This window comes from Protopterus annectens, chromosome 5.part1 (genome assembly GCF_019279795.1).
Source record: "Protopterus annectens isolate FY-2018-M chromosome 5.part1, PAN1.0, whole genome shotgun sequence".
NCBI lineage: Eukaryota > Metazoa > Chordata > Ceratodontiformes > Protopteridae > Protopterus > Protopterus annectens.
In genome coordinates, this window is record NC_056736.1 from 679,859,669 (window position 1) to 679,880,950 (window position 21,282).

Here is a 21,282-nt window from a genome sequence, read left to right on the forward strand (position 1 = left end):
TCTTGTAGCCCAGGCAGGTATGACTCTAACCCTGAGTAGCATCCTGTCATCACCCAGAATTATACCACAGTACAAGGACAAAATGATTGACTTCAACAACTGGCTAACTTCTGGTGTCTTTTTAAGGGGATCCAGTATCTGTCTGCCTGGGATGACATGACTGACAGACCACGATGCTTTGCCAGAGATGGCTTGCACTTGTCGCCCTTGGGCTTCTGGATATTGGCTAAGGCTCTTGCCACCCCTATAGTGCCTTTTTTAGGCAAGGTTCAAATGACAAATTCACCACCTTAACAGGTACAAGCAAGCAAAATCTGAGGGTAATGCTACTCAATGCTAGAAGTCTAAACCTCAAAATGCATTCACTCGAGGCACTCCTTAAAATGGAGAACATCAACATCTGTGCAGTGACAGAGACCTGGTTCAAGGCTTCAGAGAACACCCCTGCATTACAAGGCTATAATTCATGCCACACCTTTCAGCCACCTAACCTGGACCAAAACACTAAAGGCAGAGGCGTGTCCATATTCATTAAGGATCTCCACAGCTCCAGGCTAGTTGCTCAGCATAATGCATCCGAGATTATTCAAGTGCAACTAACTCTGGGCAAGACCTCAATCCAAATTGTAACTTGTTGCAGATCCCCCACCATGCCCCAGGATTCCCACTCCTCATTTCTTGATACATTGGAAAATATTAGGCTGCAACCCAACACCCTAATAATGGGCGATTTCAGCTACCCCATCATTAACTGGGAAAACTACTCATGTACCAACATTTTTGCTCAACGTTTTCTGAAATTCATAAATTCCAATGCCTTGGATCAACTTATCCACACCCCCCACCAGGGGCAGCAATATCCTAGACCTGGTCATTACCAACATGGGTGACCGGTGTTCCACACCAGAGGTCAATTCCTTGTTGGTCAGATCTGACCACAAGTTAATCACCCTAGACATCCACATCCCATCCCCATCCCCCATTAGGGAAACCACCATAAAAAAATTTCTCCAAAGCCAACTTCACACTTCTTAAGACAGAAGTGGCAAACCTCACGACACCCATGCAGATGGACAATAGAGGTATGACTGTTGAATCCTACACAAATGCACTTTATAAGCACTTACACAAGTGCATGGATCGTGCTATCCCTAACAGAACCAAGATGCTATCCTCCAAAAAAAGGAAGCCAATCTGGTGGTCCCCTGCCATAAATAAACTCTACAACAGAAAAAAGAAACTCTTGCAAAAAAGAGTAAAATCCCATGATTGGAGGAACTCCCTGGTCAGCCTCAGTGAGAAGCTGAGATCCCTCATAAAATCCTCCAAAGCTAGTTACGAAAACAAAATCGCCACTGATTCTAAAGACAACCACAAAGCATTCTATAGCTATGTCAAGACTGTCAATGACAACACTCAGATCTGCTCTGAGTTACAGCACAATGGCACTAAATATACAGAACCAACTGATATTGCCAACATCCTGGCAGATAGCTTCAGTGCTCACATTACCCCCCTCTCACCCCCTAAAGAGCCCATCTCTATACCAAAAGAATACAAAGTTCCTGTAATCACGGCTGCAGAGGTAAAAACCACACTCTCCAAAGTCAAAAACACAGCATCCATGGGACCTGACAACATCCCAGGCTGCGTTCTACACGAACTGCAGAATGAACTGTCACCTCACCTAAGCACCATGTTCAGTCATAGCCTCACCTCAGGTTTTGTGCCCACTGAATGGTGCACAGCAATGGTTATCCCACTCCACAAAGGGGGAACCACCACGGACCCCGGGAACTACCGTCTCATTAGCCTAACGAGCCTGGTCTGCAAGGCCATGGAACGTATCATCATGGATCTTATACACAAAGACATTGGTAATCTCCAAACTCTGGACCCCACCCAGTTCGGGTTTGTAAAAGGCAGATTGTCTCCTAAACCCGACAGACTTCTTTGAAGAAGTCACCAAAGCTGTAGATGAGGGTAAGGTGGTTCACACAGTCTATCTAGATCTTGCCAAGGCTTTTGACATCAACCCCACTCTGGAATTATAGATAAACTCACTAAACTAGGTATAAATCCCTATGTCACAAGATGTGTTGTTAACTGGCTCACTGACAGAACCCACACTGTGAAAGTGCAGACTCCAAATCTGACTTCAAACCAGTGACAAGTGGAGTACCACAGGGTTCAGTCCTGGGTCTTCTCCTATTTGGTATCTACTTTTCTGAAGTACAGGCTAACACAGAAGGTCTTTGGCTAACAAAGTTCACAGATGACTGCAAACTAGGAGCCATAATCGAAACCCCTAATGATATGGACATCCTACAAAAGGGCCTCACGGAGACAGATGCCTGGTGTCAAAGCCATGGCCTCAAGCTCAATGCCAAAAAGTGCATTGTCGTCCCCTTTGGTAAAAACTCTGTACCCATGAGCTACCACATAGGTGGTAGTCTACTTAACACCAAAAGTGTGATAAGAGACCTTGGAATATAGGTGGACAGTAGTCTCCCCTTTGATAATCACATCACCACAGTAGTCAGGAAATCCTTCTACATGGCACACCTCATCACAAAAGGTTTCTCATCCAGGAAAAAAGAGGTCATTGTCCCCCTCTACTCGTCACTCATTAGACCCCTTATAGAGTACAATGCCCCTTTTGGTATGTACCTCATAAGACATCTACAACAACTGGAAAGGCCACAGAAATACCTCACAAAGAGGATTACCAGCCTCAAACAGATGCCCTATGCAGACCGTCTCAAAAAACTCCAGCTTTAGTCTGTTGCATCTCGCCTACTCAGAGGTGATCTCTGCCTAACATACAAAGCTATGTCAAACCCAGAGCTGTTGGACATGCTCCACTTAAAGAAATCCCAATCCCTCCGAGCTACATGCTCTAGGGACCTAAACTTTGTCACTACAATAAACAGAACATGCTGGAGGGATAGATTCCTGTACAAGGGACTTCCCATACTCTGGAACAAGCTACCTATCTATATCAAAACAAATCTCCTCATACTCTTCAAGAAAAATCTTGATGATTAGATGGGAAATAGGAAATACACCCTAGGGATCACCTCTGTGGCTCTGCTCGACAGGAGTACAGGAAAATAATTATCTTGGGTGGTGAAAGCCAGGGTACCTTTTTGGCTAGACTTATATAGGCGCTAGGGCCAATAGCTTAGTACCTACCTATGAACCTATGAACCTATGCTCTCGGTACTCTGGTGGAGGAAATTTTCAAGTGTTAGTGATCTATATATTTATAGTAAAGGTATGTTTTTCTTTATCACAGAGCTATACAATTATAGTAAATACAAAGCAAATGGGTTGTGAAGCCATTTATGTCTTGCCATTAACCACTCTTAGACCTTATCTCACTTTTTCAAGGAGTGATAGGCCAGTCAAGATCAAGGTTAATTTGTGAATTCCCATTTGATTGTGTGACACCTTTTAAAAGGAACACAGTGTGCTACATTCCATGATCAGGGGTGGAGGTTTGTTTCATACAAATAGTAATTGTGTGCTTAATCTGTCTTTCTGTCCATTGTGATTGATTTGTTGAAACAGGTTCTGATCTCTGGTCCAAGTGATTGTTTTACTGTTTGATTTGTAGAGATCTAAGTGGTCTTTGAATGCCAGATCTCTAATGGTCCAAAAAGCAAGACACAGATTGCCACTAAAGGGTCTATTGTCTATAGGACATGAATACAGCATCAGCACCTCCAGCATCTCCAGATATTTAAGTCATTGAAAAGCTCCTCAGCCAGACCAGTGAGAGTAGCACCCATGAGAGAACATCATGCAGATTTGCCCTTCGATTTGTTGGCCTCCTGCTCATCCCAAGCATGATCGATTTGTTGTCCTCCTGCTTATCCCAAGCACGATCAATTTGTTGGCCTTCTGCTCATCCCAAGCATGATCGATTTGTTGGTCTCCTGCTCATCCCAAGCATGATCGATTTGTTGGCCTTCTGCTCATCCCAAGCATGATTGATTTGTTGGCCTCCTGCTCATCCCAAGCATGATCTACCTTGATAACTATTCAGGCAAATCATGGGCAAGCTGGAGCAAGAAGTCACCAAATTCCAAACTGTATAGTTGTCTGATGTGAAGAGAAAGGTGGACAACAACATGAGGGACATTTTTTTAAATGCTGTTACTGGCAAACATGCAGGTTTCTTGGGTGGCTGGAGCTGTTTAATCCCATTTCTCAGCGGTCCCTAATTTTGCAGAATATATCTGATTTTTGTCTCAGTACGCTTGTCCTGTCCTTCATCATTTTGTTTATTTCCTAGCAAACCGCTGAAGACTTCAATGGAAAACACCAGATGTTGGAGTTCTATGCTTCTTATTCCTCTGAAAATGTTGATGCTAAATCTGCTATTCTACTAATTAAATGGATTTGAGTAAAGGATATAAAAGTGCTGGCCTCAGTATCTGTGGGATATATGACTGACAGCTGCTGTTTGCTTATTATTATCTGACTTTGCAGGATTACTGTGGTTTGTGTAAAGAAATTTGAAATATTTCAATATGTGGCTACTGTTTCCATGGAACAAAGCAGAAACACAAAATATGTCTGTCATTTTTAGCTGTAACTGCTGAGAAGAGAGATGTTTTGTAGAAAGTAACTATATCTCTTGTTTCTCAGTATAAGCAGTCACAGATTATAGGCTTGCTGTGATTTATGTGAATCAATTTGGCATTCTTAAATGTGTTTCCATGGAACACAGATGAAATACAATATACATTCATCACAGCTAGTTGGTTGTGAGTGCTGTTTGTAGAAAGTAACTGACCCTCATCTTGTTTTCTGTCTGACTTTGAATGACTAGTGTGCATTTGCAGGATTAACATGATTTGTGTGAAGCAACTTGGAAAACATAAATATGTGTACTGTTTACATGGAAGTTCACAGAGCTGAAATGCTACACATGGTCATCAGTTGTATCCCCTTCATCTGAAGTGCACTCAGAAGTAGCTATAACTGCTGAGTGGAGATGAAACTGTTGGCTGAAAGTAACTGACCTCTTGTTGTTTGTTCAGTTTAAACAGTAACTGTCTGGTTATCAGGACTAGTATACATTTGTGTGAAGTAAGACTGACCTCTGAGATATGCACAAAGTAGCTATAGATGCTGGGGCTGGCTGTAAAGGATTTTTTAAAATATTTTATTAACAAATGTTGATATAGAACACCAACAAACTAACAATAACTCCATTCATTTAAAGGAATAAACTAAATGGAGAAGGACACATCCAAATTAACAATCTGAGTGGAGAACAAACACCTTGAGAAATAATGCAATGAAGGACAATGCAAACATGATATGGTGTACTATAGAAAATGTAAATGTGAAGAAACTCTGCACAAACTGTATATATATATATATATATATATATATATATATATATATATATATATATATGTGTGTGTGTGTGTATATAGGTACACTGTTACAAAGAGGATCAGAGAAGTGAAGAATAAAAGGAACTCTATGCTGCTCCCTGAAGAACCCTGGGAGAATTATAAGTACATACAGTCTTTAAAAGGTTAGTCTCCAAATATCTACTAAGGCCCAATGCCTACAAGCTTCTTGCATCGTCATTTGGGCTTCTGTATGAGTTTTACTGTAAAGGCTGGATCTTTCTTGCACTGAGTCTGGAGCTACAATGAACATGCAAATATCAGTCAATGCAGGTTGCCACCCAGGCTTTCTACTTTGCTAAATAAATCAGCATAAAAGGTTACGTAATCTAGGTTATGTCCATATCTGGACCCTAATGCTCATACTCTCTCAGGTGAAGAAAATAAACCCACCATCCATCTACCTTGATTATTAATTTGCATTTGAGCTTCCAATTATGTGTCAATTTCACCCTATAAAAGCTCTGCTTTAGATTTAGTATGATGACTGCAGATAAAGTTACCCCTTTACCAAAAGGAGACGTAAGTTCCTGGAATACCTTTAGGCTATCTTGCATTCCTGGCCAAAAAAAATATGTCATATTTTTTCTTAAGCCACTCTCTGTTGACTTTGTTTCTCCATGGAGATGAAAGTCCCATTACATTAAGACACACTAATGAAAGCAGTAACATACTAAAACAGTTTTATTCTACAAGTAAAAAAACACAGAATGTATCAGATTTTAAAAAAAAAAGAAAAGAAATGAAGTCTGCAGAAGAGCAAATATATTATCTTATAGAAATTACAGTAATGAAGATACAGTAAGCAATTTTTTCCCTCCCTAATCTTGCTGAAGACATAGGCAAGAAGAGGAAATCACACAATAAAATGATGGCTAGTGCCTTCCAAACTTTAGGAGAATATTGCCCAACTGCAAGATTTAGAGCTAGCACAAATAATTTACTCATTGTTATATTAATTCTTAACAAACATAAAACAACCCCCAAACTCAGTAAATATAGAAGAGGTACTTATACTCCAACCATGCAACCCAGCATTGATATTCTTAACCTCTTATCTTTATGCCCTGTACCACCCAATTTGAAAGTCTGCCTTTTAATTGTATTGTTTTTTTATCTGGGTTAAAGCAAGATTCCATAGAAAATTAAGTCACCTTGATCTTGTCCTCAGGTTTTCTTTCACTAGATTTATTAGGTCCAGAAGGTTCTGTATTGGTCTCCTGATGGGTGGTATTAGTTGAGTACATTGGTAACTGAAACAACTGCTTAACAGATTACTTCTACAGGCACATAGGGCTACGGTTGGAGTGAGGTGTTGGGATTACATTATATTTCTTTGATTTATCATGCTTGCCAAAAATAGCAGTGAATTTTCCTGAACCCATACCCTTTTTGACCTGTTCTAGAGGGGGTAAGGGTGACTGCCCCTACCCCCCTAACTATATATACTAACTCCAGTATCACACTATACTGGGTAAAAGGGTATATGCATTTTATTTGCCCAACAGTACTTACATTCAGTGAAATGTGATTCAGTGAAATGAGTTTTCAGTGATTTGAACTTTCAGTGATTTTTGAGGGTGAATTGAAATTCAGTGAAATGAGCTTTCAGTGAATCAAAGTAGACTCATATATATATATATATATATATATATATATATATATATACACACACACACACACACACACACACACACACACACACACACACACACACACACACACACACACACACACACACACACACACACACACACACACACACACACACACACACACACACACATATATATATATATATATATATATATATATATATATATATATATATATATATATATATATATATATAGAGAGAGAGAGATTTGAGAGAGAGTGAGAGAGAGACCTATACATATAGATAAATAAATTTGTAGACAGTTTCTTTTTGTAATATAGTTGTTGCTTTGTCACTTTTAGACAGTACAGTGAGAACCACAACAGAACTCATATTGTACACTAGAAGGTTTACTTTTGACAAAAGGTACAAGCTTGACAGCTGTAGATTGCAAATCCTGTGATGGTAAAGTCAACTGTATTTTGGGTCTGAGCTCAGTAGGCTTGGTGTGTAGGTCTGTTAATTGCTAATCCCAGAAGGGAGCAATTCCTAGCATCTTTAGGTTTAAGAAATCTTCAGGATAATGGAGCAGCTATCTCCCAAAGGAAAGCTGAATAATGGATTTTTCCCCTGTGGAGTTTGGGCTGCCTATGTGGGATGCAGCTGAGAGTCTTTCCCACCTGTAGGTTATTATCTGTGCTATGAAGTTGCTAATGAGAGGTAGTTCTCTGCCTTGGACATTTTGAGGACCAGTTTTGACCAATTTTTTGTGTGAACTTTGTTGCATGGAAATGAAGCTATTTTGAATTATTTTTAAAGTTGTAAGCCGGTTTTTAACATCGCATTTCATTTAGGTTTGCTATTTCTACCTGATTTTCCAAGAAGAGTATACTTTTTATACCTCCCTTTCAAATAAACCCATGCTGAATTTTGAAAATTGATGAATAAAAGTGTTTTCTGTGCCTACTTCTGAAAGAAAATATGCAATTTGGTGTAGAAATGCAATAGGCAGCTTTGATTTCTACCATTATCTGCTTAGAAAGTACTACACATTGCAATGTAGACACACATGAACAGTATTTGCCTTCTGCTTTGACATGGGGAGTATACACTTCTCAGTGATGGAGAAAGAGTTCTAAAAAGCCCTGTTATAATGCAATACTTGTGAAATTTGCAAGTGAACTGTAATCCTTTGCAATTCTGAAGTGGTATGTCTGTATAGTGCCACTTGCATCTGCCTGTTTGTGGCCTTAAAACAGAGCATGTTATTAAAACTCTGGAAAAACCCACCATATTTATTGGGGATTATCTAAGACAAATGGCTACATGTAGCAATCAATAGTTACTAAGTCTTCAGGAAATAGGTAACACCAAGTATGCAGCCATTGATTAAGTATCCAGTTATTCACATTAGGGCTAACCATGGGATAGGTAAAGCCAATCTATAATCAAATGGGACAGATTATTTCTTTTGGCTTACAGATTATTTCAACCACAAAAAGGGAAACTGGCCAGGCTTAAATGGCCTGTAAGGGCAGCTAGCCTAGTACTTACTTATAAACCTAAGAACCTATTGAGCATCCTTTGATTGCAACATAACAGTAACTCCCATAATCAGCTGACCATCCAAGCCCTATTAACCAGTCCACCACTGAAGAAACTGGAAGCAGATGATGATATTAAGGCCTAACTCATGCTTGTTAAGAAGTATGCATCAAGGAAGAACTGGTCCTCAACTGAGTGGGCCAAAACCATTATTTGCATATCTCACAGGAGCCTCTCTGTGACCTGCATAGATATGGAAGATGCTGATGCCCATAATTATGAAGAAATGAAAGCAGAACCTTTAGCTAGATTAGCGGGCACAACTAGACAGATTTAGTCACTGGACATTCACCATGGACAGACTATTAAGGTCCCAGATGGCTGATTTGAAAGTCATGCTGAGACTATGTTTAGAACATGACATAAATAGTGCAGGAAGCTTTTGTGGATGTTAGCAGTGGATTGATTTAAGAGGGCACTATATAACAATTTACAAAAATGTATGTCTGAAAATGATGCGTGAACCTCAAAACAGCTAGTAGCCTTAATAGAATGTTTTATATTGTTTGAAAGTGCAAAATTAAGACAGACCATGATGCAACAAGAGCTACTAACAAGCCCTCACATAAATATAAGTCTATCACTCCCAGAAAACAGAAAGCATTGTTATGTGAACTAATTTGCATTATATGTTCTAAGAAGGTACACATAGCAAATTAGTGTACAGCTTATGACAATACAATTGTGCTGGTAAAATCCACTAACAATAGCCAATTAGTTATTAAACAGCCTGTATCTGAAGATAACACAATGGAATGTTTACCTGGTTTAGCAACTATCTGATATAACATTCTCTATTGTCATGCAAAATTCCTACCCCACAACAGGATCTGTCCCTAATGATGTATCACAAGGTTCAGTCTTAAGCTCACTTCTCTTTTCACTTTACATAAATTCCCATCCATTGGATCTATCCATTCTAAATATTTTTTCTTTTGATCCCCCTTAAACTTGGTTGTCTTCTTTGAAACAGTCACCAAAGCCATGGACGAGGGGAAGATGGTACACACCACCTACCTTGACCTAGCCAGAGCCTTTGACACTTTTTCCCATTCAGGCATAATAGATAAACTCTCCCAGCTAGGCATCAACCTGTATGTTACCAGATGGTTAGCTAACTGGCTCACTGATAGAGCTCACTCAGTCAAAATAGGAGAAGCCACCTCTAGTAGTAGATCCGTAACGAGTGGTGTACCCCAAGGATCGGTCTTGGGACCTCTGCTGTTTGTGATATAATTTTCTGAGGTGCAAGCCAAAACCAGTGGTCTGTGGCTGATCAAGTTTGCAGATGACTGCAAGCTGGGTGATGTCTTAAATTCCCTAGTGATGTGAACATCCTCCAGAGATCCTTACCTAAACTAATGACTGGTGCCAGAAGCATGGTCTCAAACTGAATGCCAAGAAATGCATCATTATCCCCTTTGGGGAAAATGTCATCCCCACTAATTATCACATTACTAACACTGTACTAAGCATGCAATCAGTCGTGAGGGACTTGGGCACCTAGGTTGATAGCAACCTGACTTTTGACCACCATGATGCCTCCATTGTACGGAAGGCTTTCTACATGGCCCAGCACATATGTAAGGGTATTTCATCCAGGAAGAAGGAGGTCTTAACATCCCTGTACTCCTCCCTTATCAGACCCATTATCGAGTACAATGCCCCATTCGGCATGTACCTTGCCAAGCACATGCAGCAGTTGGAGAGACCACAGAGATTCCTGACCTGAAAAATCCGGGGTCTCAAACCCCTATCCTATACAGTTAGGCTAAAATCCTTGTCCCTTCACTCATTCTCATACAAACTGCTCAGAGGTCACCTGTGTCTGGCATACAAGGCCATTTCAGACCCAGCCTTAATGGAGTTGCTGCATATCCTTAAGACAAACTCCAGTCGCGCAACCCGCATGCAAGGCCTTAACCTGGTCTGTAACATTAATAGAACTTGTTGGCAGGATAAATTTGTATCCCAAAGACTCCCCCATCTGTGGAATAGACTCCCTCTCCATGTTAAGCAGAGTACCTCTCTAGCCTTCTTTAAGAGGAACCTGGATGATTGGATGGGAAACAGAAAATATACCCATGGGATCACACCTGTGTCCCTGATGGACAGGGGAAACAGGTGCTGACTTTGAGGGAACATGGGTGAAATTCTTGGCTAGGCTTATGAGGGCCTCCAGGCCAATAGCCTAGTATTATCCTATGAACCTATGAACCTATGAGCTTCATATTACTGGCTAGACCCCCAGTCCCCTACATCCACACTGGATTTACCAGCTTGTTTCTTAACCCCCCTGGACTTTCTCTGGTATCATTGGGACCAGCTGTGTATCTTAAAGGTATCCCTGGGGCTCAGCCATCCCTGCTTCCATCCTGGGAAGATTTCTTTATTGGCCCTAGCCACTTCCCTGCCCCACCTCCCATGCTCATCACTTTACTTTCAGGGGGCAATGTCCCTCTTTGAACCACACTTCCTGAGGGAGTATCAATGATGAATACTTGACTTGGGCATGCCCATCCCTCGCCACCTCTCCATCAGTTGCCCAGGTTGCTTTGCCTAAGCTAAATATTGTTATGTATATGGATAATATAAAATTGATGTTACACATAAGACTACCACTTAGCTCACCTCAGCATCACATAGTGACTAATCTTCTATTTGAAACTGGCATACCAATGACAAATTAAGCATTGACACTACAAAATCCATGGTTATGATCTTCAAGAACATTAAAAAGACTGGACAAATTTACCTCACTCTGAATTACTGTCAAGCATGGGAGCATTACTCCCTTTCACCATTGAACATCAATGCCCCAGGGGTACATTTTAATTGCACTCTGTCATTTCCAGTCACACTCATACCTCTCTAACCAAAGTGATACAGCTACTAAAAGTGGCTTTTAGTAATCTTGCCTAATAACCATGGAAGCTTAGCAAGCCATTACTATAGATGCCCCAATCACTTGTTTGTCTTTTAGGCTTTTCCTGGTTAGGGGTTGCAACAGTGGAACTCCAGTCCACTAATGATTGGCAGTTGATTTTTTTATGGTGCCAAGTTGCTAGCCCGACACCCAACCTTCAACGAAGGCATGCCCATTTACGCATGTCTTTTGGAGGCCACTCGATTGTGGGGAGGACATGCAGACTCCAAACAGAAGGCACTCCAGCCGAGAATCAAACAGGAGAACCTCTTGCTGTGAGGCAACAATGCTACCGCTGTACCACTGTGGCTTTTGGATGTCCCAATCACTAATTTTGTATATTCTTACTCATCATGGAACTACTTCTTTACTCATCATGGAACTACTTCTTTACTCATCATGGAACCACTTCCTACTTCTCTACTGCAAACCACAGGAAATGATTCTATGGCTCATGCACTGCTACTTAACACCACTGCACATTTATTCAAAACCAAAATGGTTTCCTGCAAAAGCAATGACCCCTATTTCCTTAACAGTCTTTCCTTTAAGCTTCTTAGACATATTTATTTCCCACCTCTTGCTGAAAAACTCACACTAACAAATATTCACATGCACTCAGAAGTAACACCGCCAACAGGTTAAACAGGTCCCATTAAACATTAACTCCATGTGAAAGACAATTTCTGAAGATTGCTAGCACTTCTTGGAACAGTCTGGCTGGTCTCATCACTGCTTTACATAGTCTCACAATCCTATAAAAAACAATAATCAGCTGTAACTCTAGAACCTACATTTAACGGCTTCAGAGATGCCAGCTAAACACAGTATTAAATCTGTTTCTTTCATACTCCCTTCTCTCTTGTCTCACAGTAATTATCCATCATCCTTAATTTTATTTTGTAAATACTTACAAATATTTTTACATATTTTAATGCTTTTGACTCAACTACTTTCATCACTATGCTGAACTGAGTTAGACTTTGCTTTTCATTGTATCTGTTTATACTTTGTATTTCTTGTTGATTCTACCTTTCTAGCATTATGTACACAGTTTAATTATATAGCCCTATGTTGTAAAATTGTTTCCATTACTGCACTGAACACTGATGTATATTTAATTTACAAGATCTGTTTAACTGTATATATATATATATATATATATATATATATATATATATATATATATATATATATGTGTGTGTGTGTGTCTTTGTTGTAGCTACCTTTATGGCATGGCAGTAGCTATAAAGGTTCTTATACTAGCCCACTAACCTAGTTGATAAATGCTAAATAAATAAATTAATGAATAAATACTATATAAATAAATAAAGGTGTCCATACTGAGTACTTAGCTTCTAAAAGTGCAGACTGTCATTTTGCTGGCATCAAACTTATTAAAAGCGCTAGAGTACTCTATAGTCCAAACAGAAACACAAATTATTCTCTGAAAAGTACTGTGGCCAGCAGCTTTAGTGCCTAATCTCACTTATCATGTAATAGTTGAACAGGGCTTTCTCTGTTTCAATGAGTTGTGCAAAATATTTTGAGGGAGCAATGCCCGTACCATTGAAAGATATACACAGTCCCTAATAAAGACAAAGCTGTGTAATTAGAAACTTTAAAAGATAGTAAGGTCTGAAATTGGAAGAATATAAATATGAAATTGAGTCTGACCAAAACACTATAGTGGGTAAGATGGGGTTCCTATAACCTTATCGAATTGCTGAAACTTCGAACCTGAAAACATTGAACACAAATGTTCGAAGTTTCAGCAATTCGAATTACAAAAAAATAAACAAAAAAAAACTAAATTGGGTCAATGATTGTTGTAAGCAGGGGGCAAGCCCCCCCTGCACCCCCCACACCCCCTGCTCTTTAAATATACCAACTCCGAGATTGCACTACAGTGCAGTAAAGGGAAATATTCCCTTTATGTACTGTGCTGCGATCTCGAAGTTGGTATATTTAAAGAGCGGGGGCTGTTGGGTGCAGGGGGGCTTGCTCCACTGCTTATGACAGTTACTTTCTGTCCATTTTTTTTTTGTATGTTCAAAATTATAAAACTTCGAATATACAAGTTCGATCTTGTGGTGTTCGAAGTTTTATAATTTCGATCACGTAATAGGAACCTGGTAAGATGAGGGAAGGTGTTAGTACAGTGCTGGACAGGGAAGGGCTCTCAGTTAAAGATAACCTACATAAAGTACCAGGAGTCAGACTACAGACAGAAGTTAGTAATAGACCAATGAAATGGGGCCTGTACTTGTGAGAAGGAAAATAAATGTAGAAACTCGGGAGGAATTCTAGCACTAAGCTTAAAAACAGAAAGGAATATAACTAGACAGAGCCTTGAGACAGACAAGTACATAATTAGGACTTTAGTGATACAATTTGTAGAAACAGCTATAGCCTGCCAGCACACCAGGTCGATGAGCATAATAAATTGATGAGCACCCTAGGTTAATGAGAATTACTTTTGTGAATTGTCTTTTCCAAAGGAGTTAGGCTAAGGAGTGGAAGCATTACCTGCCTTTGCAAGAGATGAAGTTATACCACCATCTCATGGGAGGATCTGGATAAGAGTAATGCTGACCTGGCTGGAGTGTCAAGTTAAAAAAAATAAAGCCCAGTGGGAAGATGGCACTCTAAGTACAGTCAGTGAAAAACCAGAATAATAATAATGGTACGCTTCTACTGGAAACCAGAAAAAATTATCAGTTCCTGCAGGATTCTGACCTATGTAGCTAGCTTCTCTCAAATACTATTCTGTGTAATTATACTAAAACCAGTGTCGTGCTATTCTCAAATGCAAAGATACACTCATCTCTACCTATGTTACTTCTCAAACACTTAAACAAAAACACCATTCCAAATGTCATAGAACAGAAATACTTTAGCCTAAACTTGATCCACTCCTTAACTTTAATAAACACACAGAGATCTCTTCCAAGGTCCATGGTCAGTTAAATTGAGTTATCATTTCTCCCAACTTTTCACTCAAGCATTAAATGTAGTAATACCCAAAAATGTTCTAATACCCAAACTTGAATACTCAGGCCTGCTACCCCCTGAAACTCTAAACCACAGAATTAAAAACAAACAAATTTACACTGTTAGCAAGCCAAAGTTTCCATCACTGTGATGTGCTAAAGACCTTCCACTGGTTCCCAGTACCTAGCAGTGCTACTTTCTTACCTGGTACCCTCATGTTCAAACTCTTAGACCTAGGCTACTGCCCTCTTCTCACAAGAAAACTTTCTCTTAGAGAGCAGTATAATCCACTGAGCTGTTGTCAAAACAACATTCTCTCACTTTCAAGGTCAACATTCAAGCAAGCAATAGGAGAAAGTACCTTTTATAGAATCGGGTCTGTTCTCTGGAACCATTTTCCAAATGAGGAAAAAAAAAAAACAGTCGCACCTTGGTAAATTTTAAAGGTTCTATATCATATACTCAAACTGTGATAAGTCCGAACACCACAATATCGAACTGACAACTCTGAAACGTAATTAGTCTGAAAACTCAAAACTTCGAAAAACGGAACTCTGAAAAGCAACAGTCGGCCAGCTTTACACCCGTACTATAAAATAACAGACACATATAAAATAACAACACAGAAACACTTCACAAAATTACTAATGTGGGGGGCTTTTCCCCCCACACCCCCCAACAGGGGGGGCTGTGCCCCCCACACCCCCTACTTAAATATACTAACTCCGAGATCGCACCACAGTGGAGACTTCATGCAAATGTCAGTGAGTTATAGAAGGGCCAACCATAACCATTCAGAGTTCTGATCTTCGAAGTTTTGAGTGTTCGGACTAATTACATTTTGGAGTATTCAGTTCGATATTGTGGTATTTGGACTTCACACAGTTCGACATTATGATATAAACCCAATTTTAAAACATCTTTGAAAGAATTTCTTCATAAGGATTTCAGGTTTGCAAATTTTTGTAATACTAGGATGATAGCTGGTGCAGCTATTATCAAATAACATTCATATAAAAGATTTAAAACAATAACTTGTAAAAATGAACAATATTTACCTCCTTGTACACATTGTATGTATACTGTATTAATGCCTATTCGTACAGTATGTTTTTTTTCAAACTCTGCACACTGTCACACTGTATTTCTGTTATTATTGAATGTGATGTAATTTTATTATTGTACTTGATGTAATTTTTTCCAACCAGGTCATAACTGAAAAGGGTCAATTGTCCATCAATGTTACTTGTAAACAAATTGTAAAATAAAAGAAATGCCTATATTTTGAACCAAAATCTCTTGCTTTATGGAATAATTAAAGAGGCAGAGATCATGTAATAAGCCAGTTACAAAAGTTTACCAGTAACAATACCTTTTACGCTTCTCATAATGAATTGTCCCACAGACAGATTTTGGATGAATATGTAGGCATGGATAGAATAAAGGCTAGGATTTTAGCTAAGTTTTAATGTCCAGGTATTATGAGCAAAAAAATAATTGCCTTACCCAGACTGCCAGAACACAGCAATCCTAAACCCAGAGTTTAGGAATCCTCTGAGTACCTTACATTTAAATAGAAGACCATTTTGAGTGAATAACTATAGACCTCGTAGAGCTTCTTGTGAAGTCAAGGTAAAAGTCACCAGTATATTCTAGTAATCTTTGATTATACAGGAAAGTTCACAGAAGCAGTTCCCCTAAAATAAGTAAATGCAAACTGGTGCAAGAACTTTCTAAGATTGGAATTCTCTGAAAAATCCTTATGAATCAAGGCACCCCCATTCATGTCCAGAGTAAATGCTTGGACTATCTTATGAATCAAGGCACCCCCATTCATGTCCAGAGTAAATGCTTGGACTATGCCATTTCTTTAAGATGAAGCAGCTGAGAAAGTCTGTATACCATTTTAACAAAACCTTGAAGTCCATGATTTGTGAAGCTATAGAACCAGATGGAAAATCTGGAGCCATCTTCTTCTATACCTTCTACTCACTGTTAGAGAATTGCTCCAAGTCTCAAATCTATTTATTCCCCATGAGCTGTCATATAGCAGACATCTGCAAGGGTTGCTAGACATAACAAGGGAAACTTGGAAAGCAGTAAGAAAGGTAAGACTCCATTTAAAAGTGGGATAGGTTATTATATAGTACTACACCATAGGTTAAAAACTGCATTGCCTGTTTTCAGAGAACACATAGAAAGAGCACATGAAATAAAACAGAGAGCATACAATAGAAATACCTTTATTAGAGCATTTCAGGCAGGGGGGCAGCCACGGTGGTGCAGCGGTTAGCGTTGCCACCTCACAGGAAGAGGTTCTCTGGTTCGATCCTCGGCTGGAGTGCCTTCTGTGCGGAGTCTGCATGTCCTCCCTGTGGTCACGTGGGTTTCCTCCGGGTGCTCCGGTTTCCTCCCACATCCCAAAGACATGCTGTAGGTGGATTGGACACTGTAAATTGGCCCTAGGTGTGAGTGTGTGTGTGTGTGTGTGTGCCTTCTGTGGAAGGTTGGGCTCTGGGATGGCAACTCGACACTGTAAAACTCCACTGCCAACCATGAGCGGACACTGATCCGCTGTAGCGACCCCTAACCGGGAAAAGCCCAAAGAAGAAGAAGAGAGTTTTGGGCAGGGGGCAAAATGCATGTGTTAGTACCCTCTGTGGAGATCAAATTTCTTGTTAAGTGGCAATGGCACTTTGAAGTTATAGAGAGAGCAAATGAAATAAAGTAAAACAAAAGGCAAAATGGAATACAAAATCTGAACAGATATTACATTAATGTGTTGCAGCTCTGGAAAGAATATGGGGTCTCTGCAGTGTGCATGCTTGCTGAAGGAAAAAAAAACCTCACAGTATATCCTTAGGTAAAGGTAGGAGAAACATTTACAGAACTCTAGAGACAGGCAGTTAAATAACTAATACCTGGGGATAAAAATATACTTTCCTCTCAAAACTTAGTGGCAGAACTAATTTAATTCAGCACAATATTGTGACTATACCTGGTTAAAAAAGAAAGTAAATCTAAAATGCTATTGAATATCAGAATCTCAACAACAGTAAAATAGGAGATATGGAAGAGGCCTGGGTGGATAGTAGGGGGACAGAGGAACAGACTCATAGCTGAATAGTAAGCTAACTGCCCTGAAGGGCTATTTTAAGCCTAGTCAAAAACTCAAGGACAGAATCATCAAACCCTGTATTTTGTGTTTATGAGGTAAAAACCCAAAGCGTTATGCCCACACAAAGTGAGTGAAATTCCAATTATTCTTATTCCTAAAAGTGATGGGACTATAACATTTTGCAATGACTTTAAAAGACTAAAGCCACTTGGTGGTGTAAACCTTGGCTCTAGATGATTGTCATTGTTGAAGTGAGAGCCCGACTCTATGTGTAAAAATGGGGAGAAGGGATTGTGGATGGGTGGATTTAAAAGACTAAATAGTATGTCAATATTTGATTCCTACCACTTGCCTGGAGTGGATGAGTTTATAGAAAAGTTGGGTAGAGCTAGATTTAAACTGGTGCACTGCCTGGGCTAATGTCATCTGAATGCAGATGGGCTGGGTCTAGCCTCCATCTGTGGGAATACAGCTGGTGGTTTAATGCTGGGTGGGTGGGGTGGGAGGTCATGTAATATAGTGGCTGCCTTTCCAGTTTTGAGTACAAGGGGCAGCACCGGAGAAGGTATGAAGAACTTGACTGAAACTGGGTTGTACATTAGAAGGTATGTTCTTGACAACAGATACAAGTTTCAAAGACAAGAACGAAAAGGCACAAGAGAACAAAAGCAGCTGTACTTTAGGTCTCAGCTCAGTAGGCTTGCGGAGCATGTGTATATACCTGTGACACTACAGGGATTTCTTCAGAGGAGTCCCCAGCATATTTAAGTATTTAAGTGGAAGAAGAAGTCTTTGACAGAATGAATCTGATGTCCACAAAAGGAAAAGTCTAGTGTAATTATGTTTTGCAGTTTGCCTGGTCTGTGTGGGGACCTATTGAGTGTACTCCTTACCTGTGGGACTGTTATTACTGTGTTGTGAAGGTGCTAAAGCACCAATGAGACATTCTCTGGACCTTGGACATTTTTTTTTGGGGGGGGGGCAACTATGAGAGACTCTTTGCGTGGACTGTGTTTCATGTAAATGAAGACATCCTGAATTGATGTTTACATAAAGATGAAATAAGTGTTTTAAAGTCTGTATTTTATTTATTTATTTTTTTTTGTTTTTGCCTGTTACATGAATAACATGTTTTTGTTCAACTTCCTTGTAAATAAACCTGAAGATTTCTTCTGTGACAGCTACTGAACTGAAATACAAACACATATACATATCTACGCTTAGGAGCAACCCAACACGAAACAAAGACTCCAGCATGAAATAAAGTCTCCAGTATCAGTTGAATAGCAATCCAGTGATAAAAATATAATATTATGCAAGAATGACTCGTTCCAAATAGAACAGGATATCTTTAATTCTGGCACATATGAGAGGTTAGGTAAGCACTTTCGCCAAAAGGCTTTCTCAAATCATTAGCAAACAAATAATAAAACTATTAGCTGTCTTATATATAAAAAACAGTTAATTGAATAATTAGTTTCAATGACATCACCACAAATCTTAAAGTCATAAGCTAGGTGATGCAGGCGTATACTAGGACATATTAGATACAAGGATATTACCATATATATTAAGTCAAGCTTTAAAATAACACTCACATAAAATTCAAATAAAACATATACACATGGTTATATAAAAATCATTAGTAAATAGAATATTATGTTACCCTAATATGCTGGAAGCCTCAAATAATTTTCATAGAAATGGTACATTTCCATGTAACAATTGTAACTTTTGTTCTCATATTTATAACTATAATATGTTTGTGCATCCAGTCACATCACAACGCTTCCAGTTCAAGGTAGTAGCTAATTGTAATACTGAATATGTAGTTTATTTGGCATTGTGTACAAGTTGTCCTGCATTCTATGTAGGTAAAACTGATAGAAGGCTCATAGATCGGATAAGAGAACATCTATACCAAATACGTATCCGATCCAGTACCAATGCCTTATCTAAACATGTTCTTGAGACTGGTATTGAACACACATTTCAATTCATGGTTCTCCAGGTGAACAATCCTAGTACTAGGGGAGGAGATATCAGAAATTATACGGAAAGAATAGAAATTAAATGGATTATCAAATTCAAAGCACGTTAGTCCAGGCTTGAATGATAAAATTCCATTAAAGCCTGTTTTGAAAAATAGGAAATTAGTAGTTAAATAGATTTAGTATATTTTTTATATATTTGATGTCTAGAGTGCATTTTTAATCATTATACTAATGATTTTTATATAACCATGTGTATATGTTTTATTTGAATTTTATGTGAGTGTTATTTTAAAGCTTGACTTAATATAGACGGTAATATCCTTGTATCTAATATGTCCTAGTATAAGCCTGCATCACCTAGCTTATGACTTTAAGATTTGTGGTGGTCATTGAAACTAATTATTCAATTAACTGTTTTTTTATATACAAGACAGCTAATAGTTTTATTATTTGTTTGCTAATGATTTGAGAAAGCCTTTTGGCGAAAGCGCTTACCTAACCTCTCATATGTGTCAGAATTAAAGATATCCTGTTCTATTTGGAACGAGTCATTCCTGCATACTATTATATTTTTATTACTGGATTGCTATTCAACTGATACTGGAGACTTTATGTCATGCTGGAGACTTTGTTTCGTGCTGGGTTGCTCCTAAGCGTATTTATTCATCTATTTTACTTTTTGCTTTGTGACTGGCTTCGGAGCATTTATCCCTTGGTGGTTAGTTTTTTATTTTGTTGTCTACTACTTTTTTATTTTTCTGTCTATTACATATACATATCTGTCTATATATCTATCTGCCCATCATTTGATATGTCTGTCTGTCCATCTATCCATCTCTGGGTTCCTGTCAAATGCTTGAACTATCAAAAGTTCCAGTGATTGAAATACTAGCAAAATAGTTTGAAAATCCAGTTTTTCAGTTTTGATGGTATCTGGTTATTCGAGATTGCTGCACCCTAGACAATAAGAATTTGCAATTTCCCTGTTGCAATGCACTCTCAGGTTGATATATATATATATATATATATATATATATATATATATATATATATATATATATATATACACATATACACACACACACATATAAGTAACAGAGGGTTCCAGGAGGGCTCATCCCTCTGAAAACAATATTTCTCCTTTTTGATTTTTTTTTTCTAAATCTCTTTGATGTTTTACTGCTTGAACTTTTGTTAAAGCACTTGACATACACTCATATGTATGTATATATATATATATATATATATATATATATATATATATATATATATATATATTTATCATTTGTTAACTAAGGACACCTGTGGTGATAGTTATACTACTAGGGGGAAATTTGGCCATGGCATTGGGGAACTTACAGTACTCTTTTCGATAGGTGCCGTGGGATCTTTTACATCCACCTGAGCTACCACCACTCAAACAGATGGGGTGTAGGTTTAATGTCTCATCTGAAAGACGACACATTCAGGAGTGAAGCATCCCCTAAATGCTGCACTGCAGTATCAACAGTCAATCTACCAGGTGTGGGAATAGAACCCACAACCTTCTGCATCAAATGTAATAGGTAGAGAGACAGTCCACCAGATTAATTTTAAATTTCTTACACTTACTTCAT